Source organism: Ranitomeya variabilis, chromosome 2, assembly GCF_051348905.1.
Source record: "Ranitomeya variabilis isolate aRanVar5 chromosome 2, aRanVar5.hap1, whole genome shotgun sequence".
Classification (NCBI taxonomy): Eukaryota; Metazoa; Chordata; class Amphibia; order Anura; family Dendrobatidae; genus Ranitomeya; species Ranitomeya variabilis.
In genome coordinates, this window is record NC_135233.1 from 694,324,920 (window position 1) to 694,337,206 (window position 12,287).

The 12,287-nt window shown below is 51.8% G+C and overlaps 1 protein-coding gene across 2 annotated transcripts in view; it reads right to left on the reverse strand.

Annotated features, from left to right (window-relative positions):
- RNF146 (ring finger protein 146) overlaps window positions 1-12,009 on the reverse strand; it is a 31,262-nt gene extending 19,253 nt beyond the window's left edge. Inside the window, exon 1 of one of the 2 annotated variants that reach the window (XM_077289419.1) lies at window positions 11,846-12,009. The gene's annotated coding sequence lies outside the window, so the exon portion shown is untranslated. Of the gene's footprint in view, window positions 1-11,793 lie in introns of both variants that reach the window. The other variant, XM_077289420.1, reaches the window with a different exon arrangement.
- Between the last annotated feature and the right edge of the window lie 278 nt (window positions 12,010-12,287).

Consider the following 12,287-nt stretch of genomic DNA (forward strand, 5'->3'; position numbering starts at 1 on the left):
ACATCCCCCCGCACAGAACGGTAGCTTCCTCTCGTCCGTTCCTATCCATAATGGGACAGGAAAAACACTGAAGGGTGGTAGGGGGAGGGTCCTTTTAACCTCTCGTGTTTCCTGTCCCATCATGGATAAGAAGGACGTCCTCCAGTGTGCTGTCAGGTGGTGACCTGGAAAACTGCGTTTTGCATGCGTTGTGCGATGCGTCGCCGACGCTGCGCCGCACGACGCAAATGTGAAAGTAGCCTAAGAGCAACATAGATATTTCCAGCTGTCACGGTGGGGTAGGACGGTGGCCAATGTATTGGACGCAGTGAATCTGCATGCCTTCAATAGCCGGCAGCGCATTGGATGCGGACATGTGCTGCGTCCAAAGCGCTACCAATTCCTGAATGTGTGCACATATCTTTACACTCATGAGAAATCTGTATCAGCTACATCCACAGCTGAGTTGAGGGAAATTGATGGTCCAAAGACATATTGATAGGGAATTTAGATTGCGAGCCTCATTAGGGACAGTGATGATAATGTATGTAGAGCACTGCGGAATAAGATAGCGCTATATAAGCAAAGCATAATAAATAATTATGTGGTCTGTCTGGGTTCCGTTAATTGTTTGGGTTTTAGAAGCGAAGAAAAAGAGCAGTATGTGAAACTTTTTTGGCTGTTCCAATAACTAACAAATAATGGAATCTGGGTAATCTACATAATAATCAATGAGGTACCTCTGCTTCCATTTGCATCAGATGTGTCTTTGAAATTTACCCATTAATAAAAACACAACAAATGGAGTGTCTGAACGCAGATGTACCGTATATACTCGAGTATAAGCCGAAATTTTCAGCCCACTTTTTTGGGCTGAAATTGCCCCTCTCGGCTTATACTCGAGTCATACCCAGGGGGTCGACAGGGTAGGGGGAGCGGGGGCTGTATAATAATACTCACCTAATCCTGGCGCGGTCCCTGCTTCCCGGCGCTGCAGTTTCTTCCTGTAGTGAGCGGTTACATGGTACCGCTCATAACAGTAATGAATATGCGGCTCCACCTCCCATAGGGGTGGAGCCGCATATTCATTACTGTAATGAGCGGTAACGGTGACCGCTCACTACAGGAAGAAAATGCTGCGCCGGGGAACAGACGTGAAGGGACCTCGCCGGGAGCAGGTGAGTATGACAGGGGGCAGTGTGCGATATTCACCTGGTCCTCGTTCCACCGTCGCTGTGTCTTCCACAGTGACGCTCAGGTCAGAGGGCGCGGTGACGCGATTAGTGCGCGCCACCCTCTTCCTGAATGTCGGTGCAGAGGATGGGAGGACACAGCTGCGATCAGCGGTGGAACGGGGAGCAGGTGACACTAGCGAGTGCCGGGGGCCGGAGAGGTATGTAATTTTTTTATTTTTTTAATCGCAGCAACAGCATATGGGGCAAATATCTGTATGGAGCATCTTATGTGGCCATGTGCAGCATTATGTGGGGGCAAATATCTGTATGGAGCATCATATGTGGCCATGTGCAGCATGATATGGGGGCAAATATCTGTATGGAGCATCTGTATGTGGCCATGTGCAGCATGATATGGGGGCAAATATCTGTATGGGGCATCTTATGTGGCCATGTGCAGCATGATACGGGGCAAATATCTGTATGGGGCATCTTATGTGGCCATGTGCAGCATGATATGGGGGCAAATATCTGTATGGGGCATCTTATGTGGCCATGTGCAGCGTGATATGGGGGCAAATATCTGTATGGAGCATCTGTATGTGGCCATGTGCAGCATGAAATGGGGGACAAATATCTGTATGGGGCATCTTATGTGGCCATGTGCAGCATGATACGGGGCAAATATCTGTATGGGGCATCTTATGTGGCCATGTGCAGCATGATATGGGGGCAAATATATGTTTGGGGCATCTGTATGTGGCCATGTGCAGCATGATATGGGGGCAAATGTCTGTATGGAGCATCTTATGGGGTCATAATCAGCATTTGTGCAGAATTATATGGGGCATATTTTAATATGGAGCATCTTATGGGCCCATCATGAACTGTATGGAGCATTATATGGGGCTCCTGATTAAATATGGATATTCAAAAACACTTAAACTACTGATGTCTCAATTAATTTTATTTTTATTGGCATCTATTTTTATTTTTGACATTTACGGGTAGCTGCTGCATTTTCCACCCTAGGCTTATACTCAAGTCATTAAGTTTTTCCAGTTTTTTGTGACAAAGTTAGGGGGGGTCGGCTTATACTCGAGTATATACGGTAAGCCCAAAAGGAAACTAGTTAGCTATGCTATACCTCCCTTTTCATGGGCAGCAGAAGACATCCACATTACAAAAAATAAATGTTTTACTTTGAATTTCACTTAAAAAGAACACATATATATTTTTTTTGTGGTGCAGAATTTTCTGCACTTCTGCATCTCCTGGCAGAAAACGCAGGTGCAGATTTGATGCAGTTTTTGTGCAGTTTCTGTGCAGTTTTTGTGCAGATTTTACCAGTGCGGATTTTTATCATGGAGAGGTGCAGAAACGCTGCAGAACTGCACAAAAGAAGCGACATGCACTTCTTTGAAATCTGCAGCGTTTCTGCGCGGATTTTTCTGCATCATGTGCACAGCTTTTTTTTTTCACATTGATTTACATTGTACTGTAAATCACAGTGCAGATCTGCAGCATTTCTGCAGCAGAAAAAAACGCTGCAGATCTGCACTAAATCTGCATCATGTGCACAGGCTCTAACTGCATCCTCTTACCAATATGTGTGCAAAACATGCATTTATGTACTTACCAGATGCAGTCTTCTGCTATTTCCAGCATAGCTCTCATCCAGTCCTGAATCATATGACCAGTTGGCACCAACAGCATCTTGTGTGTACTAGAAGTCTATGAGGCCAAGAACGAGGCACTCATAAACTTACATAAGGAAAACAACCAACAGTCTCTGGAGGGAGCCAGCAAGTCAGAGCCGCAGTAACATGACGCAGGAGAGAGACAGGCGGAGCAGTGTTGGAAACACCAAAAGACGGGAGACTAATGTTTAAATGCAATCATCACTTATTGGTAAAAAAATAGCAATTTAAAAAAGTATTAAAAGTGAGAGCATTACTTTAAGATATCAGAGAAAATATGCTTTTAAACAGATCAAGGGAGAGGAAAGGTATCCACTGCTGGCATTGCCCTCCCTAGTTACAGCTGCATCTCACAAAATTAGAATATCATCAAAAAGTTAATTTATTTCAGTTCTTCAACACAAAAAGTGAAACTCATATATTACATAGAGTCATTACAAACAGAGTGATATATTTCAGGTCTTTATTTCTGGTAATGTTAATGATTATGGCTTAAAGCCAATAAAAACCCGAAAGTCATTATAAAGTATTCTAATTCACGGAGATAACACCAGCTTGAAAAAATGATTTTAAAATCTGAAATGTTGGCTTAATGAAATGTATGTCAGTAAATGCACTCAATACTTAGTCGGGCTCCTTTTGCATCAATGCGGCGTGGCATGGAGGCGATCAGCCTGTGACACTGCTGAGGTGTTATGGAAGCCCAGGTTGCTTTGATAGCAGCCTTCAGCTCGTCTGTATTGTTGGGTCTGGCGTCTCATCTTCCTCTTGACAATACCCCATAGATTCTCTATGAGGTTAAGATCAGATGAGTTTGCTGGCCAATCAAGCCCAGTGATACTGTTGTTTTTAAACCAGGTATTGGTACTTTTGGCATTGTGGACAAGTGCCAAGTCCTGCTAGAGAACGAAATTTCCATCTCCAAAAACCTAGTCAGCATAGGGAAGCATGAAGTGCTCTAAAATTTCCTGGTAGATGGCTGCGCTGACTTTGGTCTTGATAAAACACAGTGGACCTACACCAGCAGATGACATGGCTCCCCAAATCATCACTGATTGTGGAAACTTCACAATAGACCTCAAGCAGCTTCGATTGTGTGCCTCTCCACTCTTCCTCCAGACCCTGACCTTGATTTCCAAGGTCTAGTGTGAAGTATCTACAATCAGTGATGGTTTGGAGAGCCATGTTATCAGCTGGTGTAGGTCCACTGTGTTATATCAAGACCAAAGTCAGTGCAGCCGTCTACCAGGAAATTTTAGAACACTTCATGCTTTCCTCTGCTGACAAGCTTATTGGAGATGAAAATTGCATACTCCTGCAGGACTTGGCACCTGTCCACACTGCCAAAAGTACCAATTCCTCATTTAAAAACAACAGTATCACTGTGTTTGCTTGGCAAGAAAACTCGCCAGACCTTAACCCCATAGAGAGGGGTATTGTCAAGAGGAAGATGAGAGACACCAGACCCAACAATGCAGATTTGCTGAAGGCTGCTATCAAAGCAACCTGGGCTTCCATAACACCTCAGCAGTGCCACAGGCTGATCGCCTTCATGCCACGCCGCATTGATGTAAAAGGGAGCCCCGACCAAGAATTGAGTGCAATTATTGAACATACATTTCAGATTTTAAAATCATTATTTCAAACTGGTGTTATAAAGTATACTAATTTACTGAGATAATGGTTTTCATTGGCTATAAGCCATAATCATCAACATTAACAGAAATAAACACTTGAAATAGAGTACAGACCAAAAGTTTGGACACACCTCATTTAAAGATTTTTCTGTATTTTCATGACTATGAAGATTGTACATTCACACTGAAGGCATCAAAACTATGAATTAACACATGTGGAATTATATACTTAACAAAAAAGTGTGAAACATCTGAAATTATGTCTTATATTCTAAGTTCTTCAAAGTAGCCACCTTTTGCTTTGATGACTGCTTTGCACACTCTTACGTAGTATATTGCCCAGCGACGTAGTATACAGCACAGAGCCACGTAGTATATTGGCCGGTCACGTAGTATATTGCCCACGTTTGTCACAGGTTAAAAAATAAACATATACTCACCTTTCCGAGGGCCCCTTGTATTCCACGGCAGCTTCCGGTCCCAGGGTTGGTCTCAGCGCAGGACCTGTGATGACGTCCGGTCACATGACCGTGTTAGCGGTCACATGACCGTGACGTCACGTCAGGTCCTTCTGCCATACCATCTTTGCCACCGCAACCTGCAACGGAAGATGGCGGGCGGCGAGAGCGGCTCAGCGGACTACAGAGGGTGAGTATAGCAGTTTTTTTTTTTTTTTTAATTATTTTTAACATTACATTTTGTACTATTGATGCCGCATAGGCAGCGTCAATAGTACAAAGTTGGGGACACACAGGGTTAATAGCGGCGGTAACGGAGTGCATTACCCGCGGCATAACGTGGTCCGTTATCGCCGGCATTAACCCTGTGTGAGCGGTGACCGGAGGGGTGTATGCGGGCGCCGGGCAGTGAGTGCGGGGAGTAAGGAGCGGCCATTTTTTTCCGGACTGTGCGCGTCGCTAATTGGTCGCGGCAGCCATGACAGGCAGCTGCCGAGACCAATCAGCGAACGAATAACCGTTACAGACAGACAGACAGACGGACAGACAGACGGAAGTGACCCTTAGACAACTATATAGTAGATAAGTAGTATTCACCTTACCAATACCCCACCATTCCTCTGCCGTTTCTTTCCAGTCTCTAACCGGCTGTAGAAATGATGTCAATCACTCACAGTGGCATGTCGAGGCCCCCCCCCAGTAGCCACGGACTGGCTGCTGCAGTCTCTTGCCCATTCAAACTAGTCAGATTGTGGAATCGTCAGGGGTGGTGGGGGGGGGGGGGGGGATTTATTTGATAGAATTATTTTTTTCCTCATTCTATCGGTCCCTGTAAAGTGAGCTTTCCGAATGGCAAATTCCTTTCACTTTTTAGACACCCGAATGCCAATATGATAGAACAATATGATCATACGCTGTTACGGTTTGGCGGAACGCACCAAATATATATTTATGGAGTAATAGGTGCATTCGCAACCCAGGGTCCACCGTGCAGGAGTAAAACCCGCTGCTAGTAACTGACGGTACTATATGGCGGTATATGTGAACTCTGTTACCTCACAGAGTCACTAAAGACAAGAGAATGCTGTGCCCTGTTAACCTCACAGAGGAACACAGCTACCAAATAGAGCGAACAGTGGTCATGCAGACAGAATAGCACACGCAAAACTCCTCACCGGAGGTGCCGGTATTCTAGGGGCTTATTTCAGCCGAACCCTGAAACCACATACACATGACCACACTGGCGCAAAACACATAAGTTATTTGATACTAGCGCATGGCCATGCGGCCACGCAAACCTTTTATAGCTGCAGCAACTTCAGGACCTTCCTAGAGGACCAATAGGAGCTGCTGCAGTACCTGAGCATGTGACCCCCGACCTCCAATGAGAGATATTACCCTGGGCATGCTCAGAAGGGGAAAAGCAGGATTTAGTCCCAGAGACGTCTGCTCGCCACTGACCAGTACTGGTTATAATGGCTGAACCTGGAAAGGCAGCAGTAATCATCTGCACCATATCAGGCTGAGCCAGACGCTGGGACCGACGTCTCCACTGAGCAGGCTCCGCTGCGGCTGGAGAAGAATGGGAAACAGCAGCTGAGATGGCTCGAGATTCCCTCTGTGCAGAGGCGGGAACTCGACCCCTAACACACGCATCCATACCAAGTCATTGTCATTGCATCTCCCCTATAAGATGGATGTGTGCCCATACAGTGGTGGGCTTCCCCTGCCCGGAGGTGACAACACAACACGATCACAGCATCTTCCCTATAAGATGGATTTGTGCCCATACAGTGGGGGGCTTCCCCTGCCCGGAGGAGACAGCACAACACGATCACAGCATCTCCCCTATAAGATGGATGTGTGCCCATACAGTGGTGGGCTTCCCCTGCCCAGAGGTGACAGCACACGATCACAGCATCTCCCCTATAAGATGGATGTGTGCCCATACAGTGGGGGGCTTCCCCTGCCCAGAGGTGACAGCACAACACAATCACAGCATCTCCCCTATAAGATGGATGTGTGCCCATACAGTGGTGGGCTTCCCCTGCCCGGAGGTGACAGCCTCTCCCCTATAAGATGGATGTGTGCCCATACAGTGGGGGGCTTCCTCTGCCCAGAGGTGACAGCACAACACAATCACAGCATCTCCCCTATAAGATGGATGTGTGCCCATACAGTGGTGGGCTTCCCCTGCCCAGAGGTGACAGCACAACACAATCACAGCATCTCCCCTATAAGATGGATGTGTGCCCATACAGTGGTGGGCTTCCCCTGCCCAGAGGTGACAGCAGACGATCACAGCATCTCCCCTATAAGATGGATGTGTGCCCATACAGTGGGGGGCTTCCCCTGCCCAGAGGTGACAGCCTCTCCCCTATAAGATGGATGTGTGCCCATACAGTGGGGGGGCTTCCCCTGCCCGGAGGTGACAGCCTCTCCCCTATAAGATGGATGTGTGCCCATACAGTGGTGGGCTTCCCCTGCCCGGAGGTGACAGCCTCTCCCCTATAAGATGGATGTGTGCCCATACAGTGGGGGCTTCCCCTGCCCGGAGGTGACAGCCTCTCCCCTATAAGATGGATGTGTGCCCATACAGTGGGGGCTTCCCCTGCCCGGAGGTGACAGCCTCTCCCCTATAAGATGGATGTGTGCCCATACAGTGGGGGCTTCCCCTGCCCGGAGGTGACAGCCTCTCCCCTATAAGATGGATGTGTGCCCATACAGTGGGGGCTTCCCCTGCCCGGAGGTGACAGCATCTCCCCTATAAGATGGATGTGTGCCCATACAGTGGGGGCTTCCCCTGCCCGGAGGTGACAGCACACGATCACAGCATCTCCCCTATAAGATGGATGTGTGCCCATACAGTGGTGGGCTTCCCCTGCCCGGAGGTGACAGCCTCTCCCCTATAAGATGGATGTGTGCCCATACAGTGGGGGCTTCCCCTGCCCGGAGGTGACAGCCTCTCCCCTATAAGATGGATGTGTGCCCATACAGTGGGGGCTTCCCCTGCCCGGAGGTGACAGCCTCTCCCCTATAAGATGGATGTGTGCCCATACAGTGGGGGCTTCCCCTGCCCGGAGGTGACAGCCTCTCCCCTATAAGATGGATGTGTGCCCATACAGTGGGGGGCTTCCCCTGCCCGGAGGTGACAGCCTCTCCCCTATAAGATGGATGTGTGCCCATACAGTGGGGGCTTCCCCTGCCCGGAGGTGACAGCCTCTCCCCTATAAGATGGATGTGTGCCCATACAGTGGGGGCTTCCCCTGCCCGGAGGTGACAGCCTCTCCCCTATAAGATGGATGTGTGCCCATACAGTGGTGGGCTTCCCCTGCCCGGAGGTGACAGCCTCTCCCCTATAAGATGGATGTGTGCCCATACAGTGGTGGGCTTCCCCTGCCCGGAGGTGACAGCCTCTCCCCTATAAGATGGATGTGTGCCCATACAGTGGTGGGCTTCCCCTGCCCGGAGGTGACAGCCTCTCCCCTATAAGATGGATGTGTGCCCATACAGTGGTGGGCTTCCCCTGCCCGGAGGTGACAGCCTCTCCCCTATAAGATGGATGTGTGCCCATACAGTGGTGGGCTTCCCCTGCCCGGAGGTGACAGCCTCTCCCCTATAAGATGGATGTGTGCCCATACAGTGGTGGGCTTCCCCTGCCCGGAGGTGACAGCCTCTCCCCTATAAGATGGATGTGTGCCCATACAGTGGTGGGCTTCCCCTGCCCGGAGGTGACAGCCTCTCCCCTATAAGATGGATGTGTGCCCATACAGTGGTGGGCTTCCCCTGCCCGGAGGTGACAGCCTCTCCCCTATAAGATGGATGTGTGCCCATACAGTGGTGGGCTTCCCCTGCCCGGAGGTGACAGCCTCTCCCCTATAAGATGGATGTGTGCCCATACAGTGGGGGCTTCCCCTGCCCGGAGGTGACAGCATCTCCCCTATAAGATGGATGTGTGCCCATACAGTGGGGGCTTCCCCTGCCCGGAGGTGACAGCCTCTCCCCTATAAGATGGATGTGTGCCCATACAGTGGGGGCTTCCCCTGCCCGGAGGTGACAGCATCTCCCCTATAAGATGGATGTGTGCCCATACAGTGGTGGGCTTCCCCTGCCCGGAGGTGACAGCCTCTCCCCTATAAGATGGATGTGTGCCCATACAGTGGTGGGCTTCCCCTGCCCGGAGGTGACAGCCTCTCCCCTATAAGATGGATATGTGCCCATACAGTGGTGGGCTTCCCCTGCCCGGAGGTGACAGCCTCTCCCCTATAAGATGGATGTGTGCCCATACAGTGGTGGGCTTCCCCTGCCCGGAGGTGACAGCCTCTCCCCTATAAGATGGATGTGTGCCCATACAGTGGTGGGCTTCCCCTGCCCGGAGGTGACAGCCTCTCCCCTATAAGATGGATGTGTGCCCATACAGTGGTGGGCTTCCCCTGCCCGGAGGTGACAGCCTCTCCCCTATAAGATGGATGTGTGCCCATACAGTGGTGGGCTTCCCCTGCCCGGAGGTGACAGCATCTCCCCTATAAGATGGATGTGTGCCCATACAGTGGGGGCTTCCCCTGCCCGGAGGTGACAGCCTCTCCCCTATAAGATGGATGTGTGCCCATACAGTGGGGGCTTCCCCTGCCCGGAGGTGACAGCATCTCCCCTATAAGATGGATGTGTGCCCATACAGTGGGGGCTTCCCCTGCCCGGAGGTGACAGCCTCTCCCCTATAAGATGGATGTGTGCCCATACAGTGGGGGCTTCCCCTGCCCGGAGGTGACAGCCTCTCCCCTATAAGATGGATGTGTGCCCATACAGTGGGGGCTTCCCCTGCCCGGAGGTGACAGCATCTCCCCTATAAGATGGATGTGTGCCCATACAGTGGGGGCTTCCCCTGCCCGGAGGTGACAGCCTCTCCCCTATAAGATGGATGTGTGCCCATACAGTGGGGGCTTCCCCTGCCCGGAGGTGACAGCATCTCCCCTATAAGATGGATGTGTGCCCATACAGTGGGGGCTTCCCCTGCCCGGAGGTGACAGCCTCTCCCCTATAAGATGGATGTGTGCCCATACAGTGGGGGCTTCCCCTGCCCGGAGGTGACAGCCTCTCCCCTATAAGATGGATGTGTGCCCATACAGTGGGGGCTTCCCCTGCCCGGAGGTGACAGCATCTCCCCTATAAGATGGATGTGTGCCCATACAGTGGGGGCTTCCCCTGCCCGGAGGTGACAGCCTCTCCCCTATAAGATGGATGTGTGCCCATACAGTGGTGGGCTTCCCCTGCCCGGAGGTGACAGCCTCTCCCCTATAAGATGGATGTGTGCCCATACAGTGGTGGGCTTCCCCTGCCCGGAGGTGACAGCCTCTCCCCTATAAGATGGATGTGTGCCCATACAGTGGTGGGCTTCCCCTGCCCGGAGGTGACAGCCTCTCCCCTATAAGATGGATGTGTGCCCATACAGTGGTGGGCTTCCCCTGCCCGGAGGTGACAGCCTCTCCCCTATAAGATGGATGTGTGCCCATACAGTGGTGGGCTTCCCCTGCCCGGAGGTGACAGCATCTCCCCTATAAGATGGATGTGTGCCCATACAGTGGGGGCTTCCCCTGCCCGGAGGTGACAGCCTCTCCCCTATAAGATGGATGTGTGCCCATACAGTGGGGGCTTCCCCTGCCCGGAGGTGACAGCATCTCCCCTATAAGATGGATGTGTGCCCATACAGTGGGGGCTTCCCCTGCCCGGAGGTGACAGCCTCTCCCCTATAAGATGGATGTGTGCCCATACAGTGGGGGCTTCCCCTGCCCGGAGGTGACAGCCTCTCCCCTATAAGATGGATGTGTGCCCATACAGTGGGGGCTTCCCCTGCCCGGAGGTGACAGCCTCTCCCCTATAAGATGGATGTGTGCCCATACAGTGGGGGCTTCCCCTGCCCGGAGGTGACAGCATCTCCCCTATAAGATGGATGTGTGCCCATACAGTGGGGGCTTCCCCTGCCCGGAGGTGACAGCCTCTCCCCTATAAGATGGATGTGTGCCCATACAGTGGGGGCTTCCCCTGCCCGGAGGTGACAGCATCTCCCCTATAAGATGGATGTGTGCCCATACAGTGGGGGCTTCCCCTGCCCGGAGGTGACAGCCTCTCCCCTATAAGATGGATGTGTGCCCATACAGTGGGGGCTTCCCCTGCCCGGAGGTGACAGCCTCTCCCCTATAAGATGGATGTGTGCCCATACAGTGGGGGCTTCCCCTGCCCGGAGGTGACAGCATCTCCCCTATAAGATGGATGTGTGCCCATACAGTGGGGGCTTCCCCTGCCCGGAGGTGACAGCCTCTCCCCTATAAGATGGATGTGTGCCCATACAGTGGGGGCTTCCCCTGCCCGGAGGTGACAGCCTCTCCCCTATAAGATGGATGTGTGCCCATACAGTGGGGGCTTCCCCTGCCCGGAGGTGACAGCCTCTCCCCTATAAGATGGATGTGTGCCCATACAGTGGTGGGCTTCCCCTGCCCGGAGGTGACAGCCTCTCCCCTATAAGATGGATGTGTGCCCATACAGTGGGGGCTTCCCCTGCCCGGAGGTGACAGCATCTCCCCTATAAGATGGATGTGTGCCCATACAGTGGGGGCTTCCCCTGCCCGGAGGTGACAGCCTCTCCCCTATAAGATGGATGTGTGCCCATACAGTGGTGGGCTTCCCCTGCCCGGAGGTGACAGCACACACAACCGAGGACAACAATGGAGGCACATACACAATATACCGGGAGTTGAGAAAAGCACAGCGGCTCATAAACAGGAAGCTCCATAATGGCTGTCCGCCATAGTGACGTACACAATATAATGCTCAAGTAATGACAACATACCACAGGCAGGAAACACCCCGTCGGTGTAACTGACACAGAAGACGTCACATACCTTCCCGGTGTACCGTGTGACCCGGTACTACCCGTTGTGAATCGTTGTCACGGACCAGAGCCCCGGAAGTAGATTGGTGAACTCATCTATTGACGTCTTTCCCTTCCCCGCCTGTCGCTGCCCAGCAGCCACTCCCGGCCAATCAGCGGCGTCGGAGGTGCGCAGCCAATAGGAGCCAAGGCTGTTCAGAGCGCAGCATCAGACTGACGCTGTGATAGGACGAGCTGGCGCGTGCGCACTAGGCGGAAGTAGAGTCTGCTCAGTGAGGCCTGTGCTACTGAGGGCCGTTACCAGGCAGACGTTTCCCGGTGACGCACGAGGACATTCCGCCCTGTTTTCCCTTTCTAGTCTTCTCACGTTTCAGGGTCATACTGCATTTTATTCAGGGGCTTGTTTGTCACCCAGAGTGGTGACCCCCTGCTCTGCCATGCTTCTGTGGCGA